This window comes from Mirounga leonina, unplaced genomic scaffold (genome assembly GCF_011800145.1).
Source record: "Mirounga leonina isolate KUSES-001 unplaced genomic scaffold, KU_Mleo_1.0 Mir_176, whole genome shotgun sequence".
NCBI lineage: Eukaryota > Metazoa > Chordata > Mammalia > Carnivora > Phocidae > Mirounga > Mirounga leonina.
In genome coordinates, this window is record NW_023270454.1 from 41,388,013 (window position 1) to 41,409,763 (window position 21,751).

General features: G+C 36.0%; 1 non-coding gene across 1 annotated transcript; it reads right to left on the reverse strand.

Annotated features, from left to right (window-relative positions):
* Positions 1-7,746: 7,746 nt before the first annotated feature.
* LOC118022609 lies at positions 7,747-7,853 on the reverse strand. The gene has a single exon (XR_004682525.1). It is a non-coding gene; the product is annotated as a U6 spliceosomal RNA (small nuclear RNA).
* Between the last annotated feature and the right edge of the window lie 13,898 nt (positions 7,854-21,751).

A 21,751-nucleotide genomic window follows, 5' to 3' on the forward strand; every position in this document is an offset into this window, starting at 1 on the left:
TTGATTCAGCACTCTAGTAAGTAGGATGTGTTGTTCTTTGTGATCACATTTCTATAGGTTTTCAATCCTAGATAAGCCATTTCTTGGAGTTTGAAAGTACTTTCTCTGCTCTTAAATCTTCCATTTTTTTCTCTGCTCTCTATTATGAGCCTGGAGTTTCTGCACAACTGCCTTGTGATTTGGGCTGCATTTTTTTGCTCTCCAAGTGCATCTTTCATGAAAGTGATATATAAATGATATATTTAAGATTTTTTATTTATTTAAAAAAAGAGATCAATTGGTTTTTAAGCAGATTCTTCACTTGACAAAGGAATTAACCATTAGATTATTGTCAGCATAGAGTCTCACAGTGCAATTAAAGTATCTTATTAAAACTTCTATTTATACTCTAAGTCATCAAAACATGACAGAAGGATATATAAAGGTTGGCAACTGATTTTCTCAGTGGGGTCTCAGGTGGCAGCATCTCAGTAGATCACCTCATTCAGCTTTACTGGTTCAAAAACTGATTTTGATTTATTTATCTAGAGGTGATAAGCCTCACACTCAACCAGCCTACAAGATATTGATTTCTCCACTATTTCACTGAAACTGCTCTTATTGAGGTCAACCACTAGCCCCTTCTTGACAAATCTGGTGGCTAATTTCCTCCCCTTATGTTATTCACGTTCTCAGCAATATTTGACTCAGCTGATTGCTCTCTTCTTGAAACTTACTGTACTTGACTTCTAAAACATACCATCCTGGTTTCTTCAGACATTACTGGCTTTTCTTTAGCCTCCTTTGCTTGCATGGCATTCTCTGCTTGATCTATACATAGTAGAGTGTTCAGGGTTCAGTCCTTAGCCCACCGTCTTCTCTGTTTGCTCTATTTATGCAATCTAATCTAGACTCATTACTTTAAATGCTATTTGTGATGATTCCCAAATTTCTATTTACATTCCTGCACTCTCTATGAGCTACAGACCTGTATATTCAACTGCCTGCTTGTTGCCTCAAATAGGATATCAAATGAGCATCTCAAATTTAACAACTCTGAAACTGAGCACTTAATTTCCACCATCCACCACACCTGCCAATTGGCTCTTACCCTTACTTTCCCCTTCTCAATAAATTCTTGATTCTTTTTTTCCCTTTCATTCCCCAAAGCTAGTCGGTCTAGCTTTGTAGCTAGACCTACAAAGAATAGGTCCTCTCAGTTCTGTCTTCAAAATATATCCCAAATTCAAGTGATCCTGTCCTATTCTCATCAACTCAGCTACCAGCTAATTCTGAGGATGTCTTGTTAGGTACATTTACATTTATGATAAATGTGTCTTTTTCTATTGTTCTCTTTGACAGTATATTATGGTCTTCTTTTCTCATTTTATATACATGTATATACACACATATTTACATGTATGCATATATATAATAAATAAATATATGCATATGTGTATTTACACATACATGTATGTATCTATTGTTAACAGAAATTCAACTGAGTAGGGCGCCTGGGTGGCTCAGTTGTTAAGCATCTGCCTTTAGCTCAGGTCATGGTCCCAGGGTCCTGGGATCGAGTCCCACATCGGGCTCCCTGCTCCACGGGAAGCCTGCTTCTCCCTCTCCCACTGCCCCCTGCTTGTGTTCCCTCTCTCACTATGTCTCTGTCAAATAAATAAATAAAATCTTTAAAAAAAAAAATTCAACTGAGTAAATTTAAAGATCACATTGGCTTTATTCAGTGATTCATGAATCAGGCAGCATCCCATCTAGGAGTAGAAAGGAGCTCCATTGCCCTGTAGATAAGAAAAGGCTTTTAAAGGCAGAAAAAGGGCAGAAAGAAGATTATTAGTAAAGAATGCATTGTTTGAGGCAAGGTCACCTTCCCAAGGGGAATGAAAGGGCCTGTTGGGTGGATTACCTCATTAATGCTGATCAGGTAATTCCAGATTGATTGATGAAGGCTTACATTCTTGGGTGGTTGAAACTGCAATTAGATTAGGTATTAAGTCTCGGTTTGCTGACATGGAGTTTAGCAGAAGTGACTCCATTTTGGGCCTGCTGTCTCCTTTTTAACACTACGTATAACTTTTGGTCTAAATAATATTTGTCACCTTGACTAAATTTGTTAGCCCAGATTCCTTTTGTTTCATATTTACCTCATATTTAATCTTTATTTTAATCCTTTGCCTTTTTAAGGATGGTCTACTAGACAACATTTTGTTTTTTGTTTTTTTTAAATCAATTGAGTCTCTACCAATTCAATGAATATATTTATGCTATTTGTAGGTATCATGTTATATAGTTCTGCTAGGATTTATTGCTCCGTATCATTGCATATTTTTCTACTTACTATACCTTTCCCCCCACTTTTCTTATTTTCCATTGCATAGATTACATTTGTTTCTTTTGGCTTAAAGTTATATATTCTATTTTATTTTCAAGCTGGTTGCCTTTGTAATAATGCCTGTTGCCCTTAAGACTGGTACTGATGTTTATTTACCCCAACTAATTTATCTTATTAATATATACATTGTTACTTTTAATAAGACAAGCACTTTGATATACTCTTATGTCCTTTTTTTTTTGTCTCTCTCTCCATGTCTATCATAGCAATATTGTCTAGAATATTAATTCTAGGTAATAAATATACTTTATCTTTTCCTGGTTTAAATTTTTTAAATTTAATTTTTAGACAAAAAGAAACTTTGCTAAGATATATAATTACTTTTACTTTTCATGCCCTTTGAGTATATACTGAATTATATTATATTATGTTCTATTATATTATATTATTTTATTATATTATATTATATTATATTACATTACATTATATTATATTCTATCTTCCTCCTATTTTCCCTCCTTCCGTTTGTCTCTCTCTCTCTTTTTTTCTTTCTTGGTTTTTTTTTTTTTGCAAGTAGTATTTAAACATGGATTTTTGTGTGGCAGAACTTCTGAGACCCCATATGCCTAAAAATGTTTTTTTTATACCCTCAAATTTTAATTTTGCTGTATAGAAAATTCTAGGTTCAGAGGTCTTTTCCTTCAGTGCCTTAAAAATATTACTTCATTGATTAGCATTCATTACAGGTGCCAAGATATCTGAGGACAATTAGATTTTTTTTTTTTTTAATTGTAGGTGACTAGCTTTTTTACTCTGGCAACTTTTTAGAATTTTCTCTTTGAAATGCACTTCAGGAAGAGCTGTCTCACTAGGTGTCATTCCCCAACCTTGAGCTTATTGATGGAGGAGTGGAGAATATGCTACAAGTCTCTGATCAGCTCTAGCCCTATTTCAATCACAGCCTCCAGCAGGGTTTTACTTTGTCTTGACATTGTAATGCATACCTAGTCACCCAAGAGTTGGGCTATTGCTAGTTGAATTCTGCAATGAAGGGGCAAATAGTAACTATCCTAAGACAATTCTGGGGATGGGCAAGAATAAAACCTAAACATTTGCCTTCCACTTAGTTTCTCACTGAAGTGTTTTCTGCTTCTCTGCCCTAGGCTGCATCCACTATCCCCTCCAACACCTATTCAGGACAGTCTTCACTCTGCATGGATGTCTCCTGCAGTTATAACTGCCATTAATACCTGGAATCTCTGTTTTCCTCTTGCTTTTGTAGTTTCTCCAAGGTTGATTCTGGTTGAGAGAGCCAGCAGGCCACGCTAATTTGCCATGTTGAAAATGTAGGTTAAATTTAATAGGGTTAAAATCCATTTTCTCTCATATAAATCTTGAATAATAGGGGTGCCTGGATGGCTCAGTCGTTAAGTGTCTGCCTTCAGCTCAGGTCATGGTCCCAGGGTCCTGGGATTGAGCCCCACATTGGGCTCCCTGCTCGGCAGGAAGTCTGCTTCTCCCTCTCCCACTCCCCCTGCTTGTGTTCCCTCTCTAGCTGTCTCTCTCTCTGTCAAAAAATAAATAAAAAATCTTAAAAAAAAAAATCTTGAATAATTGCAGTCATTCTTTTTTTCTTTTGTAGTCATTTCTTAAAAAAAAAAAAACCCAAAACAAAAAAATAACAGGGAGACTTTTTTTTTGCTTTTGTCTTTGACCTAGGAAATAGTTCACCAAAAAACTCAGTGAAACTTAAAAAGCATAGAAAAAAATAATTTACCAGTCTGTGAAACACTCCTTCCTCTCTGTTTCCTCACTTTTAAGAAGACAAGTGTAGGTCTTATTCAATCATTGTAACTTTCTATACATATTAGATACAGTATAGAAAACCAGGTTTAATGTTTCACGCTGCCACATTCTAACTGTTAAATTTTGGACAGATTCTTTAAACTCCTAGAACTGGAATATCGTATCTACAAGTTGAAAGGGTTGGAGTTCATGACTGATTTTTGTCCCTTTATTTCTTTTTTTTTTCAGCTTTATCAAGATATAATTTACAACTAAAATTGCAAGATATTTAAAGTGTACAACATGATTTAATATATGTATACACTGTGAAAGAATTCTCCCCATTGAGTTAGTTCACACATCCATCATCTCACATATTTGCTTTTTTTTTTTTTTTTTTTTTTGGTGAGAACATTTAAGTTCTACTTTCTTAGCAAGTTACAATTACACAATACAGTGTTAACAACTATAGTCACCATGTTATCCATTAGATTCTCAGATTTTATTTGTCTTATAACTGAAAGTTTGTACCCTTCACCAACCTCTCCCTATTTTCTCTATCTCCCAGCCAACCATCAATCAACTCTGTTTCTGAGTTTGCCTTTTGCCTTTCTCTTTCTGGCTTATTTCACTTAGCATAATGCCCTCCATGTTTATCCATGTTGTGGCAAATGGCAGGGTTTCCTTCTTTTTTAAGGCTGAATTATATCTGTATCTATATCTATAATCTATATCTCACATCTTCTTTATCTATCCATCCATTCATCCATTGACAGACACTTAAGTTGTTTCCATATCTTGGCTATTGTGAATAATGCTGCAGTGAACATAGGAGTGCAGATATTTTTTTCAAGATTATGATTTTATTTCCATTGGATATATATTTCAGAAGTGGAATTGCTGGATCATATGGTAGTTCTATTTTTATCTTTTTGAGGAACCTCCATACTGTCTTCCATAGTGACTGCACCAGTTTACATTCCCACCAACAGTGCATGCTGGTTCCCTTTTCTCCACATCCTTGCCAGCATTTGTTATCTCTTGTGTTTTGGTTAATAGCCATTCTAACAGCTGTGAGGTGATATCTCATTGTGGTTTTGATTTGCATTTCCCTAATGGTTAGTGATGTTGAGCACCTTTCATGAGCCTGTTGGCCATTTGTATGTTTTCTCTGGAAAATGTCTGTTAAGGTTCTTTGCCCATTTTTAAAATTAGGTTATTTGTTTTTCTGCTATTGAGTTGTATGAGTTTCTTATATATTTTGGATATTAACCCCTTATTGGATAGGTGGTTCGCCAGCATTTTCTTCCATTCCATAGTTTGTCTTTTTATTTTGCTGATAATTTCCTTTGCTATGCAGAAGCTTTTTGGTTTGACATATGTATGACTACTTGTTTATTTTTGCTTTCTTTGCCTTTGTTTTTGGCATTAAATCCAAAAAAATCATTGTGAAGACCAGTATCAAGAAGCTTACTCCTCATGTTTTCTTCTAGAAGTCTTTTGGTTTCAGGTCTTAAATTCAAGTCTTTAATCCATTTTGAGTTTATTTTTGTGTATGGTATAAGAGAGAGACTCAGTTTTATTCTTCTGCATGTGGCTATCCAGTCTTCCCACCACCATTTATTAATTTCCCCATTGTATATTCTTAGCTCCTTTGTCATAAGTTAATTGACCATCTACACATGTGTTTTATTCTGGGCTCTCTATTCTTTTCCATTAGGTTCCTTTCTACTTTGTGATTTTATGATGGTGATTATATGGAGTTTTCAATAATTTATTTTATTCCTAAAAATTCTTACTGTTGTGAAATCCTTGTCTACCATTGATGAACAGTTTTATAAAATTCTGCAGATAAATAGTAAGTACATGGTATGAAAAAAGCAAATTATTAGCCTCTAGGATTAGCAGTTGGCATGTATGTTCATGTTACAGTAGTGGCCTACCACTTCAAGTGTCCATGGGAATGAATTGTAGAGAGTTTGAAAAAAAAGTACAAATGTATTTGTGAAATATATTGCTGCTAGGCTATATTTTAAATAATTTAAATCAGATTCTCTAGACTTGGGGACAAGGCCTAGATATTTTTTAAAAGCTAGATTTTTCAAGAGGGGCGCCTGGGTGGTTCAGTCGTTAAGCGTCTGCCTTCGGCTCAGGTCATGATCCCAGGGTCCTGGGATCGAGCCCCACATCGGGCTCCCAGCCTGCTTCTCCTTCTCCCACTCCCCCTGCTTGTGTTCTAAAAAAAAAAAAAAAAAAAAAAAAGCTAGATTTTTCTAATTTGCAGGGAAAGTTGAGAGTAATTAAAAGCTAATAAGCTAAAGGTAATGGAAGAGGCAAAAGTGAAAGAGATTCAGTTTGAACAGTTCAATTTGAACGGTTTTGAAAAAGTTCAAAATATAAATGACAATTTTGAAGTAATATACAACAAATTTAATAACTCAACTGAATTATGGAAATACATAATTTGAAAAAAATTAAAAAGAAAACTACTGCTAAAGCACAAATTAAAACTCCTTTTCCAGTTCAAGTTTGTGAAATACATATTGGATATTGGATATTGGATATTGGATATAATACACATAGTGTTTTTTGCTTCTCTTTGGACTGGGAGTCAAATGAAAATCCCTGCTAAGTTTCAGGCATTTTCTCATTTGATTTCTGAAATTGTTTTATTTTTAAAAATAAGTATGTATGAAAAGAAAGCTTCAGAAGGCAAAATGATTATTTCTCTAAAGCATATATAAGAAGTACTCATTATCTAAGGGTAAGGAATAATTGATAAGTGGTGTATTCATTTCCTAGGATTGCTCAAACAGTTCACCACAAATTTGGTGTCTTAAAACAAGAAAAATTTATTCTCTCACAATTCTGGAGGGCAGGTGTCAGCGGAGCTGTCCTCCCACCAAAGGCTCTAGGGGGGAATTCCTCTTTGCTCTTCTAGTTTGGAGTGGTTCCTGGCATTTCTTGGCTTGCAGCAGCATAATTCCAATCTAAGCCTCTATCTTCACATGGCTTTCCTTTCATGTATCCCTAGGTGTTTTTTTTGGTCTTTTATAAGGAGGCTAACTGAATTTAGGGTCCGCCCAAATTCAGTATGCTCTCATCTGGATCCCTACCCTAATTACATCTGCAAAGACTCTATTTCCAAATAAAATCATATTCTGAGGTTCTGGTGGACATTAACCTTTAGGGGTACTGTTCAACCTACCATACCAGGTAAACACCATCTATGATGAATCTGTTAAATATGGAGACCAAATTTTTATAGTAAATAGTGTGTGTGTGTGTGTGTGTGTGTGTTATGGGAAGAATTCTTTAATACAAATTAATAAAAAATAAATTAATAAAATAAAAAATAAAAATGAATACAGAATTAGTTCTTTAATTAGAATTTCTCTGAAATGTGAAACTAAAAACCCCTACATTATATTGGCTATAATTGCATCTATGTATGAATTATTAGTGTTTACATATATACACTTTGTATATATATATGCACATACATACATACAGATGCAACACCATTTGCTTCATGGTTTTGTTCTCCAGAAGAATCGTAAGAAGGCTCATATTTTCAAAAACATCTGTAAACTTCATTTATTTTCCAAGAGGTCTTTTTAAATCTTTTTTTTTTTAATATGGAATATTTCATGAATTCACACATCATCCTTGCACAGGGGCCATGCTAATTTTCTCTGTATCATTCCAATTTTCATATATGTGTTGCTGAAGCAAGCACTTAAAATCTTTTTTTTTTTTTTTAAGATTTATTTATTTTTTAGAGAGAGAGAGCACAAGTGGGAGGGGCAGAGGGAAAGGGAGAGAATCTCAAGTGGACTCCAGGACGAGCACAGAGCCTGAGATCATGACCTGAGCCAGAACCAAGAGTTGGAGGCTTAACTGACTGTGCCACCCAGGAGCCCCAAAATCTTTTTATATTCACACACCACACACACATATACCACAGACACCAAACAAACATCTTGTACCAGATAGGCAGACAGACACACACACGCACACACACACACACACTCACCATCCCACATTTATACCACACTAGACATACACCACACATATAGCCCACAGTCCAGGGGGCAAAGTAGACATTTAAACAAATAAGGATAGTGCAGTGTGATCATGATTGTGAGAAATGTTCATGCTGGTAACATAGAGGAGGAAGTAATGAATGATTTAGGAAAGTGGTGTCGGGAAAGGCTTCACTGAGGAAGTGAAGTACAAACTAATCCTGATAATTGAGTAGGAATTCATCATTTAAAAAAGTTAAATTATGGAGATAACATTTCTACTCTAGGAAGTGCTGTTAGAACCTAGGAATTAGAGCAATATCAAGACAAGCCACTCTAAGATATGATTGAAATGAGCAGCTAAGAAGACAGTGATAAGATGCTTATGTCCTATTAACTGTTTTTATGTCTTAAAATTCTACCACAAACAGAATAAGAAAATAAATAGCTATGTACTGGGGCGCCTGGGTGGCTCAGTTGGTTAAGCATCTGCCTTCGGCTCAGGTCATGATCCCAGGGTCCTGGGATCAAGCCCCACATTGGACTCTCTTTCGGACTCCCTGCTCAGTGGGGAGCCTGCTTCTCCCTCTCCCTCTGCCCCCCACCCCACCCCGCTTGTGATCTCTCTCTCTCTGTGTCAGATAAATAAATAAAATCTTTAAAAAAATAAATAGCTATGTACTAACATAATAGGATATAATTTAGGAGCTACAGTACTATAGAGAAAGGAAAGATTAGTGTGGTGTGGAATGTTCTGAAAGTCTTTAAGAGAAATGAAGTTTGAAACTCAGCCTTGATGATGAAGAAGAATTGGAGAGATGGGGAGAGAGGAGGTTGATGACAACAATACCATGGGTGCCCTGGAAGGAAAGAATGTCAAGAGGAAGAAATGATTAATGTCTTGGAACCCAAGTAAGATAAGATTGAAAGGAGACCAGGACACCTGGCTGGCTCAGTTAGTAGAGCATGCAACTCTCAATCTCTGGTCATGAGTTCAAGTCCCATGCTGGGCATTGAGCCTACTAAGGGGGGAAAAAAAAAGAAGACCAACCACTAGAAGGGCCTTGGTGATATTCCAAGAACAGGCTTGGGTTCCCAGAATAAGTGAATTTGTATTGGGTTAAGGAGTGAATGGTGTTTTGTTTTGGGTGGCAAATGAATGCTCAGAGACTGAGTATGCCTTTGCCAGAAATTTATTTAAACACAGGTTCACTGCAGGAATTCCACAAGCCAATAGCTTATAGGATAATGTCTCTTAATAAGCTCGTAAAGATATAACATGCTCCAAAGACATGATATATTTATTACACTGTTGCTCCAGGCAAGTGGAGATGAAAGGAAAAAAGTCAAAATTAGGCTGAAGTATACACCTTTATAGGAGTTGATACTTAGGAGTGAAGACTTAACCAGGGGAGAAATGCCAGCACAAAAATAAAAGTCCTCTGTTGCTAAAGCATGTTGCTAGGGATCACCGGGGCTGGTATTGACAGGCCACAGGGGCTCCTTTGCAGGTGCCACTTCACTTTTCACCACTGCTGGTAGGAGTTGCCTTTACTGTGGCAGAGCTAACATCCCCAAAGTCTTTGGAGAGCTTTTTAGATCAGCAGAGAGTCTCCTTGCCCAGACAGAACATTCTCAGATAATCCTTATAAACTTTGGGTGTTTATAGTGTAAATATCCCCCTGCCATAGTTGTTTCTTCATGTTTTTCGATAAGCCCCAGTGGGGCATGTCGGCAGCTGAGCTACTGAGTTCTTATTGGTGAGAACAGTCTTTGTCATAATCAAATGGGTTAAAAAACTTCACGTAGTTCATAAACAAGTGGATTTGAAATCATATCAAACCAATACACAACAGGTAGGGAATAAACAAATATGTAAAGAGGTACTGTGTATCCTTTGATGTCTTAGATTAATAACTCAACTGAATTCTGGAAATACATAATTTGAAAAAAATTAAAAAGAGAATTTAGTAAGGAGCCAGTGGTTTTAAGTGCTAGATTAAGGAATTATCAATGGCTGAAGAATTAAAGGAAAACGGCTGATAGGGAATTTGAGCTACTTGGAGGTACTGGTGGGTCTATATCAGTGACTTTTAAAGTTTTCTGACTGTATCTTCAGTAAAAAATAAATTTTATGTTGTGATCAATAAAAGGCACAAACACATAACTGAAACAGAAGTTTCAAATATCAATACTACTTCCCTACTACAAGGGAAACACTTCTTTTTAATATTTTTATTTTTTATTTTTTTAAATTTTATTTTTAATAATGAAAATCAGGACTTCTGTTATGCAGTGCACGTCAGCTTTGGACTGTCGATCTGAGTTTTGGCTGTCTAAGATTGGTTTTTGACTGTGAGAAGGATTATATATTTTAAAAACATTTGTATTTTATATATTGTAAAAATATTCTAACTATTCCTAAAATTTCTTGTTTAACTTACAATTTACTTATTCAATTTATGTAAAATAAAATAACCATATTTTGGAAGACTTTGATTTATGATCATTTAATCCAGTTGAAAAGATTAAACTTGCTTGAACAATAAATCTCATTTACAAGTTTAATTACACATTATGAAACATTTATTTTTTTTTTAAGATTTTGTTTATTTGACAGAGAGAGAGAGCACAAGCAGGGGGAGCGGCAGAGGGAGGGGGAGAAGCAGACTCCCCGCTGAGCAGGGAGCCCTGGGATCATGACCTGAGCCAGAAGGCAGTTGCTTAACCTCTTGACCCATCCAGGTGCCCCTATTATGAAACATTTAAATTGCATTTAATAAATTTAATATGTTTGATTTTCCTTTTAAGTACTTCAAATGCTTGACTAGGCAAGCAATGACTTTATTAAGCAACACTCCTTTAAAGTACTTAACTCTTTTAAATGTGATTAATTAACCCCAGAAATGAAGTAAATTTCAGGTTCTTCTAAACATGTTCAGGATGTGAAAAAAAATTACTCCTAAAATTAGTCAGGAGCAAGGTAGTCTACTAACCTTTTTGGAAAGTAACATTTCTGATGAAATGTTTAAACAATTTTACTAATAGATTTAAGAGCCTCTTCTGGGAAACCCCTCCTCATTGTCAATCATGGAAGGACCCTAACAACTTTTAACCAGTCTTACAAGGAGTTTAATGATCTTTAATTAGGTCTTCTATATCTTGTCTTGCAATGAGTATCTAACTCCTCTTTTTAAAAAAATTTTAATCTTATGAAATATCACTAATAGGACACAAATCTTTGAAATGGTTCTTTTAGGAAGCCCTTCCTCATAGCAAGTTTGAAATAAAATTTAAAATAAAATAATTTGTAACATGCTTATGTTGAAGGATAATTTTTTAAGAGAGGCAATATCATGGATCTTGTACAAATATAAATATGTGTCAGGTATTTTATTTAATTAATAATAAGGAAGCCAGTAATATGTAAAACAGAAATTAGAGGCAATCAGGGACTGTGAAATGAATTTGCTAATAGCTACAAATAGGTTCTTCTTTGGAATGGGGGTGATGGTGGTGAAATTTATTGTACTTCTGTGGGACAAAATTCATTTGCATCTCTATGGATAAGAATCATTTACATGCTATCATTTTTTAATAATTTGCAGAGTTGTATAACAGCTTAGTTAGAGATAAAGAAAGGGGCAGACGTCCAGATAACGTGGAGGCATACACTAGACAATGCTTAATGTTCCTTTGAAAGGACACTCATTAATCTTCCCTTGCCCATTTCAATGTCTTTCACAATTTTCCCCATAATTTCCCCACCTGATGATCACAATAATATTAAAGATTATTCACACACACACACACACACACAGGGCTGGTCTCATTTGGTTTAGTCTAATTTTTTACATAGGTGCAGCAGGATGTTAATATATGTCTCCTTGAATTGGCTTTACAAATCTAGAGTCATACTTCATATATCCAGAAAACAGAACCTTGTTACAAGACAATATTCCAAATAATTACAATAACATTTCCCACATTAATTTGCTCAGTTCTATGTATTCTTGTTCCACTGGATCTTAGATTAGGAATCTGCTTTCTTAAAGCCTTCTGTTTCATGGGAAAAAATCCTGAAAATCAGTTCACTGGTAGTTGTCTACACAATATCAGTTCAGAAACCCATACCCCAAAGTCAATTATTTGAAGTGCCAATGGTTTAATGTAAGGGTCTTTTTTCCATGAGGCTCTGAGACTCTCTTTTGTTGAGGAAGACCTATGGCTTTGTTCTTTTCTCCTTAACTAATCAGAGGTGTAATAAAGTCAACATAAAGCACAGAAAATTATTTTAATAAGAGACCTAAGTCTAGCACATTTATTAAAGTATTAAAAATTCAACTTCCTTATTTTTTCAGAATTTTAGAAATATTTGATTTATATAAGTGCCCATTTATCTCTATAAGCTAATCAGAAAAGATATCCTTTAAGAGACCTCATAATTAATTAATATGCTCCAGAGACAGGAAAATATTTTGCACTCTCTCAATGAAGAGTGAAACCCTTTGAACTTAAGTTAAACTCGCATACCTTTCAACTTAAAAATCAGAAATCTGAAATCAATTATACATTTTCTATTAGAATCACAAAACTAATTTGTTATATTCTCCAATGTGCCAATTATTTTAAACATTACAAGAACTTTAAGTTACAAAAAGTATTCATAATCAAGAGTATTAATATTATGGATTGATTTACTTCTTAATTCCTTTACTCTAAAACTATCCTGGGGCTTAAGAAGATACTTCCCACTAAAGGAACAATTTTGTCTTTTTAAACAAGTTGAGGTTATATCAACAATTCACTTCCATGCTATTGTGACTATTTCAACCCAGGCATTGAGGCTAGAACATGGGATCTGCTTTTGCAGATGTGTGGGTGTTTCTTCCCTAGCAACAGTTAATGTTATAATTTCTATGAGCATAGGGTCCTTCAAGTCCATGCACGTTAGATGGCTCTGGTTTTACAACCTATTATTTTTAGGATAAAATTATACCCTTGGTAAATTCTTTCTTTTGATTTGACAAGAGAAAAGTCTGTATCCCTACCAAGGCTGCAGTAAACTTTTTTTATCTTTTTTTTTTTTTAAAGATTTTATTTATTTGACAGAGAGAGACACAGTGAGAAAGGGAACACAAGCAGGGGGAGTGGGAGAGAGAGAAGCAGGCTTCCCGCCGAGCAGGGAGCCCTATGCGGGACTCGGGACTCGATCCCAGGCCCTTGGGACCACGACCTGAGCCGAAGGCAGATGCTTAATGACCCAGGTGCCCCAACTTTTTTATATCTTGACGATATTCTGCATTTCTTGGACTATCCTATAATACTTTAATGTATTTAAGTTACCTTATAAGACATCTTATTGACATTCCCTTGGAGCTTCATTACCTCTCATACCTTTTACTGAGATAATTCTCAAGTCATTCAATGATATTTCAAACTTGCATACCTTGGACATCTTTGTTCTTAGAGAAACAAAATCAAACACCGAATCCAACCCAACCAACCCAAACAACCCAAACAACAAAAAATAGCAACAAAAACTGATGACAAGCATATATTGTTAAATGAGCATGTCTTTTGAGGGCCTTATCTCTTTCTCCAATCTGCTTTTCAGAAGACCTGCACAAGAAGACTTGTTAAACTAGCTATGAAGAGGATAAAATTTTCAGAGTATTATTATGCAGAGAAGAATTATAGTGCTTCTATATATTACTAAAATTACCAACAGATTCTGCTGAATATGACATCTATTCCAAACATGATAGAGCTTCTAAATGAGAAAATGCTGAATAAAAACATGTTATGTATACCTGGATCTGTACCTTTATCTGACATTCTTATTTTCCACTCTCTCTATTCAATCAGAAAACACCCTCTGCTCTATATAGGCACATTTTCTTCATGTTCCTCAAACATGTTAAGTTTATTCTAGCTCCATTCCCACCTCCGCCCATTCTCTTAGGATGCTCTCCTTACCCAGAATGCCTTAAAAATTCCTCAGCTTTTCTAAGCTCTACCATCTTTTCAGGATCAGCTTGAGCTCTCCCCTCCCCATTTGAGGTTTTTGGGGTTATTCTAGTCCTCAGTGACTTCTCTTTCTCTGACATTTTATGGCATAGATCATCTGCTTCAACCAAGTTAGCACTAGTATTAAGAATTCCCCTGAGTGAAATTTCTTTAGGCAAAGAACCTGGCATATCATTAGGACTGATTACCAATAGGGCTTAGCACAGTGCTGAGGACATAGAAGGATCTTAAAGGAGATCAATTACAGTCAAGATTCCTTAGGGCGGTGACTTTTATCATTTTATTTCTAGCACCTAGCACTGGCCTTAACACTCATTAAGTGTTAATTGAATGAAACAAATTATTCTCAGTAAATACTTTCTAATCTAAAGATTGTTCTATGCAGTTTTAAGTAAAAACATAAAGTGATGTTGAAACGGTTAGCTTTTCATATTGTGGATGGATAGAACTAGAAGACAATTTTGTTTTGTTTCTTTTTTTTTAATTTAATTTTATAATGTTATATTAGTCACCATACATTACATCATTAGTTTTTGATGTAGTGTTCCATGATTCATTGTTTGCCTATAACACCCAGGGCTCCAAGCAATACATGCCCTCCTTAATACCCAACCCAGGCTAACCCATCCATCCCCCCACCCCCCTCCCCTCTAAAACCCTCAGTTTGTTTCTCAGAGTCCATAGTCTCTCATGGTTCGTCTCCCCCTCTGATTCCCCCCTAGAAGACAATTTTCTTAATAATTAGTGATAACCAGAAGTTACTGTTACTGTGAGCTGTTGAACAAACATGAAATTACTGTGCATTTGTCAGCTGATATCTTTACTCTAACACATTCTAACCTATAGAAATATACCTGGCTTGCTATGGCAACAAAATATTTTGTTTTTTCCCCTACACCCAATAATTTTATTCTGGCCACAATCCAACGCACTTGATTTATTCAGACTTGAAATATTTCCTCAGTAAAGCTAAACTTGAACCAGATTGTGATCTCCCTGCCTCCTAGGTCACCATCCCGTAAGGATCCATTTTGTGATTTTTAATTTCATATATATATAACATTCTCCTTTTTGCCTGTTTCATTCCATTGTAGTTACTAGGCACAACACCATTACCCTCTCGAGCAAGGCTTTTAAAGTGTAACACAGAAGACTTTTTCACAGATGTTGAGTATGCAAGTTATATAGAGACAGGCAATCATAGGTTCATAGTATATGTTTGACTAACAAATATAATTAAAGTGTGAATCATAGGAATCATTCATGAATAAATCTCAAAATGCCTAGTGAAAAAATCACCAATAACATCTGGGTACTAATATACACTGAGTGAAATATAGGGATACATATCTGTATTAGTAATCTATTGCTGTGTAACAAATTACCACAAACGGAAGTTTGTTTTTTTATTAAGATTTATTTATTTATTTTAGAGAGATTGTGCCTTAGTAGGGGGAGGGGCAGAGAGAATCTTTAAGCAGACTTCCCACTGAGCGCAGAGCCCTACTTGGGGCTCATCTCACAACCCTGAGCCAAAATCAAGAGTCAGACACTTAACCAACTGAGCTACCCAGATGCTTCCAAACTTAGTAGTTTAAAACAATATCCATGTATTACCTCAAAATTTCCTGGGTCAGGAGTCTGGGTGTGGCTTAGCTGAGTCCTCTTCTGGGGCTTTCAGAACACTGAATCTAGACATCAGCATGGCTGCATTCTGTAGGGAACCAGGGTGGTCTACTTTGCTATATTGATTATTTTAATTTAAAGTTACTTAAGAGATAGCCAGTGCAAGAAGAATACTCTGAGCCCCCTTTGTTTCCAGAAAGCAGGAAGTAAATCTCTCAAGTGGAAGGTACCTCCCTGTACCAGGATGTAGATAGACCTCTTTATTGTCAGAGATAGGGAATTCAGGGCCAAAGAAGCCTATATAAACAAATCTTGTTACTTTCATTAATTTACTATGCCAGCCCAAATTCTGTTTAGAATTCCTAACTAGCTGAAGCTCCCAAGCATATATTTTCTTTGTCCTATCAATTCCTCACAGATTTATGCCTCTTTGTCCAAAATGTATAGAAGCTACCTGCTTTGGTCATTTCTTTGGGTCTTAATTTCATTATTGGACCTCCAAGTCCTGGCTCTGCCACTGACCCATTGATAAATATAGACAAGTTAGTTAACCCTCTTTCTTTTTTTTTTTTTTTAAGATTTTATTTATTCGGGCGCCTGGGTGGCTCAGTTGGTTAAGCGACTGCCTTCGGCTCAGGTCATGATCCTGGAGTCCCGGGATCGAGTCCCGCATCGGGCTCCCTGCTCGGCAGGGAGTCTGCTTCTCCCTCTCCCACTCCCTGTTTGTGTTCCCTCTCTCGCTGTGTCTTTCTCTGTCAAATAAATGGATAAAATCTTTAAAAAAAAAAAAAAGATTTTATTTATTCGACAGAGAGGGAACACAAGCAGGGGGAGTGGGAGAGGGAGAAGCAGGCTTCCCTCAGGGGAGGGAGCCCGATGCGGGGCTCGATCCCAGGATCCTGGGACCATGACCTGAGCTGAAGGCAGACGCTTAATAGCTGAGCCACCCAGGCGCCCTGTCAGTTAACCCTCTTAGGAAGAACTAGATTTTTTCTGCATTTTTTTCAGATGCTGATATTCCAAAATTCTTGATTCTATCTTGAAGTTTCTTTGTAGGCAGAGGAGACACAATATCAGAAACATGGTCGCAATTCAATAGATGTTAGTTTACTGAGGTAAAAAATTCACCCTATGTTATAACGTGTATATAGAGAAATTATAGTTACTGAATGTAGTCTACAACTAATTCACCCTTTCCATACAACCTTCATGAACAAATTGGAAGGGAGAAAAAAACCTCAATATCTAATATCCAATATCCAACTTCATATTCAATAATTTAAAACTGACTATTAGGGTAGTGTTTAATACCTCTTGCAAAAAAGTGCAGAGTCTTTCCCACAACTTCTTCCTCTTCTCTGCCTTCTTCCTAAGACAATGTCAGCATCTATGAGGATAGGGATGATGATGCGAAGGAGGATGGGTGGGGTGAAAACGTCCTTATCAAAGTAGAGAAGTGCTAGCATCTTCAAGTGTCATCCTTTGCCTCCTCCGGTCTTCAGGTAATATGCCAGAATACTTGGGTGCAGTATGTCTTGCTAGCGTTCAAGGCTGAGCTGTGGCTGGTATAATTTATATTTCTTGTTTGGCTTGCTCAGGACCCAGCAGCACTCCCTGATTTAATTGGTCTTACTTAGGCTCCTGCAGGTCTCCTTTCCTAGACACTCTCCTCACATTATCTAGTATTGCCTCTTTGCTGGTTGAAGCTTGGAAAAGGAAAACAAGGAGGCTCATGTCTGCCTATCCTATTTTTCTGTTCCTGTGGTTCTTTGAGCCAGAAGAGTAAACTGTTTTTCTTTTGTGTCTGTAAACTTCCTCCTACTATCTCAGAGCTATTCTCATTGTCTTAAACTGAAGGGCTATGCTATAGGCAAAGCAAAGCCTTCTCTGATTTGCTTTTCATATACTAAAAGGGAGATAGAGGATTTTGAAAATCCAAGCCAGTTGTCTTGTTTTAAATCTAAGATTCTGATGTATAACCATATTTTTGAAAGTTATTGAATATTAAGTCAGTCTTTACCTTTACATTCTTTTTACTATAAATTCTAATCTACCCTGGGCAATCAGACAGCTAAAGTAAATGTGTGCTCTGGAAGATATTTTAAAAATACTATTATTGCATCACTTCAGTTAGCTATTAAAGTACTGTTATTATTATCTTGTTCACTTGTGTATTCCCAGTGCCTGGGAAAATACTAGGCACATAGTAGGCTCTATTAATAAATGTAAGGTGAATGAATAGATAATTCTATGTGTGAATGAGTGGGGTAGAGAAAGTCTTCATAGGAAACTTGTTTTACAGCATCACATAATCTGAACACTTTTTCCTTTCTTTTCCTCTCTAAGGTCCTATTTGCTCAGATCTTGGAGAAGTCCATATTATTTCTTTCTGCTTTTATTTGCTGTATATTTTCCTCTGGGAATCTTATACCTTTTTTGGTTAAGCTACAAACCAAGCTATCCTCAAAGTACATTTCAGCTTTTACTGAATTAAAATAATTTTTTTCCTGTCAAACTATGTCTCATTTCTCACTAAAAAAATGGAATTTAATTTGATATGTGATTCTCTAAGAATTATTTGCTTATTGATAGGGAAGGTAGAGAGTCATGATTTTCCTATTTAAGCCTATCATTTACATTTTGTGGTGTTAACTGAGGTAGAATGAAGAAGATAAATAATACATATCACTATAGTAATAATAGCTAATATGTATTAAGTGCCTATTTTGTATTGGATACTATGTTAAGCTCATTTTATGTGACCATATTTATGTTTTGCAAGAACCCAGTGACAGATATTAGTGTTGGATCAAAGTATAGTGAGGAAATTGAGTGTCAGTTTAAATAACAATAACCAGCCCAAGACATAAAGTTATAAAGTGGCAAAGCTGGAATGAACTGATGTCTGTGAGATCCCAGAATCTGTAGTCTTTACATTCTGATATGCTGCCCTGGATCCATAATCATCTTATTTTTCTAAAAAATATCTTGAAAATAATTCAAAGGTAATTAAAAAAAATGAAATGAAGTGCTAAACACCAAGAACTTTATTTTTTTATTATGTTATGTTAGTCACCATACAGTACATAATTAGTTTTTTTTTTAAGATTTTATTTATTTGACACAGAGAGAGAGCGCGAGACAACGAGAGAGGGAACACAAGCAGGGGGAGTGGGGGAAGGAGAAGCAGACTCCCTGTGGAGCAGGGAGCCCGATGCGGGGCTCAATCCCAGGACCCTGGGATCATGACCTGAGCTGAAGGCGGACGCTTAACGACTGAGCCACTCAGGTGCCTCCTACATCATTAGTTTTTGATGTAGTGTTCCATGATTCATTGTTTGCATATAACACCCAGTGTTCCATGCAATACATGCCCTCCTTAATACCCACCACTGGGCTAACCCATCCCCCTGTCCCGTCCCCTCTAAAACCCCCAGTTTTTTCTTGGAGTCCATAGTCTCTCATGGTTCATCTCTCTCTCTGATTTCCCCCCCTTCATTTTCCCCTTCCTTCTCCTAATGTCCTCCATGCTATTCCTTATGTTCCATCAATAAGTGAAACCATATGATAATTGACTTTCTCTGCTTGACTTATTTCACTTAGCATAATCTTCTCCAGTCCCATCCATGTTGTTGTAAAAGTTGGGTATTCATCCTTTCTGATGGCTGAGTAATATTCCATTGTATATATGGACCACATCTTTTTTATCCATTCATCTGTTGAAGGGCATCTCAGCCCTTTCTACAGTTTGGCTATTGTGGACATTGCTGCTTAAACACCAAGAACTTTAAAACAACATGGTTTTATTCCATTTAAACAAAGAGTATGTAGGTTAAGAGTATGTGGGTTAGTATTTTGACCAAAATTCTCAACATTAAGAAAAGAACTATTGTTGAGGGGAACAATGGGAGGCTTCTGAACTATTTAATGAAAAAAAAAGGAAGTTATTTCAGCTTATACTAACAGAGCCAAGTATGGTTAAAAAATATCTAGTGACTTAGGTATATAGACAACAAAGCCACCCAGAGCACTTGAATTGAGAAGCAAAATTAATTTCCAGAAGTTGTAAGTGGAAGCTGGAAGTGGTAACTCAAAAAGCATTTATTTGTGTTGTTAAATTACACACATACTATACTTGCAATTACAAGGATCAGAGTGGCATATGGAGGGTGGACATTTGGGAACTTGGAAAGTTATTTGCTAAAACAAATAAGAATATTCTTAAAATATGTTACTCAGACTTCTATGGGCTTGGAATTATGTACTATTTAATAAGGTTATCTTACAAAGGTACATATTTTCCAAGATGTCAACTTTTTTCCCCCTAGAATATCCCATGTAAAAATAGTAATCAAAAAAAGTAATAAAAAGCAAAACCAAGACCAAAGAGAATAATATCACACACACACAGACACACACACACACACACACACACACCCTCTCCCCCTCATCTACTCAATATACATAATAGAAGTTTTCTAAATTTTTGTGTATTGAAGTTTAATAATTGACAGTTTCTTAATGCTCACCATTTATCCTTCACCTTTAGTCTTTTTACTTCCCCAATCATCCTTGAAGATCAATTTTTGTGCAAATCGCATTGTTTAATAATGACAAATTTCTAGAACATGATATATTAGGCATTGATTTAGTCTAGCTACATAGCAAATACCAGCAGACTGAATAGCACTGTAATTGGCCAAAATTTATCTTCCTTTCTCAATTATTTTTCTTCCCCAAATTAAGCTTCTGATTAAGCCTTCCTATATTGGGATACAATATTCTCATGTTTTTTTTTTTTTTTTTAAGATTTTATTTATTTATTTGAGAGAGAGAGAATGAGAGACAGAGAGCATGAGAGGGAGGAGGGTCAGAGGGAGAAGCAGACTCCCTGCCAAGCAGGGAGCCCGATGCGGGACTCGATCCTGGGACTCCAGGATCATGACCTGAGCCGAAGGCAGTCGCTTAACCAACTGAGCCACCCAGGCGCCCTATTCTCATGTTTTTATCTTGAAGAAGTCTCGCCCTAAAATTGACACTAAAACTTTCTCATACCTTTAATAATTTTAATAAAGATCAAAGACTTAATCTCTAATAATAAAGATGTGTGTGTGTGTGTGTGTTGGGTAGGGCAGGGAAAGGAAGAGGGAGGAGTTAAAATGGACAGAGGCAAAGACAGATATACCATGAAGCTAATTGAGAATAGAATCGGAAATATAATTAGTTCAGTTTTAGTGTATAATATTTACGTGGTTTGTAGTCATTTCTGTATAATTAATTACTAGCCATCATAGTGTATCCATAAGAATATCCCGACCACCTGCTATGTCAATTAGCCCTTTGTTATGATATGGAGGTATGGGACCAAAAGTCTTCTTGTGATATGAATGTGTCCTGTGGGACCAGGAATAGAAATACACAGTCAGTGGATGAGAAACAAGGATTCAACAGTGTGGAGCCAGAAGCTAGTCTATGGGAAAATTCTTACCTCCATCACTCTATCTCAGAAGATGATGTGTCTAAGTTCCTCTAGGGTAAATCTCAACACTGGATTCCATCCCTTCAAGCCTCTTCCAGAACCTTGGTCTATTATTTATACCAATGTGTGCATTTATGGTGTCTGTCCAGATAATAAAAAATAAATACCTTCTCATTTTAAATTAGACCACTTTTGAGGGATCTACCATTTTACTAGGCCACATTACCAGTATAAAGTATGAGATCATTGATTTATTCATTCAATAAATATTTAATAAGCATGTATGCATCAGTTTTCTATTGCTGTGTAACAAACTACTCCAAAACATAACAGCTCAAAACAAAAACATTTATATTACTCATGAATCTGTAATTTGGCAGGGCTCAGTGGGAGCAATTCATCTTTATTTCACATGATATTAGCTGGGGTGGCTTCACTGGGAGACGGAGAATTCACTTTCAAAATGGCTCATTCATA